Raw genomic sequence first — 2,651 nt, 5'->3', positions numbered from 1 at the left:
AAGAATGTTATGAATTATGACATACAAAGCCAATCGTAAATGTATGTCAAAAACGTGTGCCGTGTATGTATGTCATAACTATGGGTCATAAAGATCTGTCGTAAAAATTATGACGGGCCAAATGCATGTCATTATCCTTTATGACATGGCTTTTAATGACAGACATTTGTATGTCATGTATAGGCATTTACGACAGATAATGTCTGTCAAGGAAAGCCTTTTTTCTAGTAGTGACTATTCATGAAACAAACATTTGTACCCTTTAGTATCTTTTAGAATTGCATTATATATATATATATATATATATATATATATATATATATATATATATATATATATATATATATATATATATATATATATATATATAAGATGTTGTAAACTGAAAGAAAAATGGATATGGGATATTTGGATCATACTTGAGTTTTGCCACTGTGTTCGCCACCAGAGCATTATGAGAAATATATTACAGCTTTGTCATAACACCAAAAAGATTATAAAATAGAAAACACTATATAAATCAGTACCACTTGAAATCTATAATATATGAAACTCAAATGATAAGGAACATGAGACACAAACAACAATTTCATATGAGAAGATGATTTCATCTAGCCATGAGGAACCAACCCAAGAATCTCCCTCATCAGAGGAGAGATCTCCCTGATCCATATCAAGTTATGATGATGACATGTTAAAAGCCATGTTGCTAAGCAATTGAAGAAACGAGCATCATACCAAAATTTACAAACAAAATTGATAAAAGATAGAGATCATAACAGACCTCGAGAAGTGAAAAATTGACTGCTTGATTGAATTCATCGAATCTTCCTTCTCTTTCTCTGATGAAGTGTATTAGGTCAAGAGCTTGAATGCGAATTGTCGTCATAGTCGTCGGCATTGGGCGATGAATCGCCATCACAGTTCGCCATAGGTTAGCTATTTTAGGATTTGGGTTTGCTGCAGCCATGAAGAGGAAGCATGGAGGAGTTGACGGGTTGTTGGACAAGAAGGTACTGATAATATTACCTGCATAGGTTCAAGGAGAAGAATGACGAGAAGAGGCGACATGTATGATGATGCGATCAGCACAGAGACCATGATGGAGGCGTAAGGGCCTAAGACGACGACGGTGAGCAGAGTGATGCGATAGAGGCGCGTTTGTGATAAAGAAAATAAATAAGGATTCAAAATAACATACGATTAGGGAAGGAAGGATGTGAAAGCATAAAAGGCAAGACTTAGGGTTCTGGCGGGTTTGCTAAAATTAAACGGCCAGATTGAGTGAATGAAGGTGAAGTGTGGATTGAGTTTTTAAGGTTCAATGGCGGTGGCGATGGCTTAGGGTTTACAGAGAGAGAAGGAAGGAGTGAATGAAGGGAGATACTGAGGAGAGAGGGTAGACGCGGGGTTCTTCAAAATTTTAGAATCTCAGACGATTTTGTTTTCCCCCTTTATAAACGTGCATTTAAGCAATATATATATATATATATATATATATATATATATATATATATATATATATATATATATATATATATATATATATATATATATATAAAGCGACATTTGAAGAGGACACACATTTAAGATAAGCGTCCTCCGTGTTTGTATTTTTTTTCTTTTCTGACACTTATTTCAGGGCACGCACAAATGTGTATCCTCTACCCTTCAAATTCTAGAAGAGATGACATTTCTTTTAGGGCGCACGCTTTTGCGTATCGTAAATAATTGCGTGTCATTGTTTGCACATCGTAAAAGACTGTTTTTCTAGTTGTGTGCTTTAGCAAATATGGTGCTTTTCCTAATTCCATCTTTCTTCTTATGATGTGTATCATCCATATTTCTACTATATATATATATATATATATATATATATATTTGTGTGTGTGTGTGTGTGTGTGTGTCCTTATATATATATATATATATATATATATATATATATATATATATATCAATAAGAAATAAGTTGGTTGTTATTAATGCAAGAACATCATACCAATGACATGGAAGAAAACTATACCATGGTTATTACAACTGCATTGCTAATCTTTTACTGAAATCCTGAACATGTAATTGGGTACTTCCTAATACATTTATAGCCACTTTAGTATTTATAGAAAATATACAAAATAAGTTGTGGTCGTAGTCTGTAGATTTTCATTACAACTTGATCAAAACTTATATTATGTATTTTAAATGTTACCTAGAACTGAAAGTTTGAGTAAAGAACAATCACCTTCTACTTCAAATGTACTAACTAGGTTATGTCTTCTTTAGAAGTAATTCATGAATGATATCAGAAGTTAGCAATCAAACCAAATTTCATAAACATATACTAAGATGAGAAATATCTAGGGGCAAATTAATTAGTTTATTAGATTGAATTCCTAGCTAAAAAATGAAATTCTAACCCCTTTTAGTGGAAGTACTTAACTCGTTTGCACATAAGAGTCATGCATGTTATTTAGTATTTTATAAATATTGAGTTCTATGCAAGTTGGATGAAGTACCACATCATATTAATGACATAACACTCGATCATGTTAGTTCTTTCTCTATAGATTTGGGATTTTCTTGTTCTAAACAAAAATTTCATAACAAAAACAATATTTTGTTGAAATGTCCAGCTTTAAATAACAATTATTCTA

This window comes from Lactuca saligna, chromosome 9 (assembly GCF_052625555.1).
Source record: "Lactuca saligna cultivar CGN05327 chromosome 9, ASM5262555v1, whole genome shotgun sequence".
NCBI classification, from domain to species: Eukaryota; Viridiplantae; Streptophyta; class Magnoliopsida; order Asterales; family Asteraceae; genus Lactuca; species Lactuca saligna.
Note: the sequence above shows the minus strand (reverse complement) of the source record.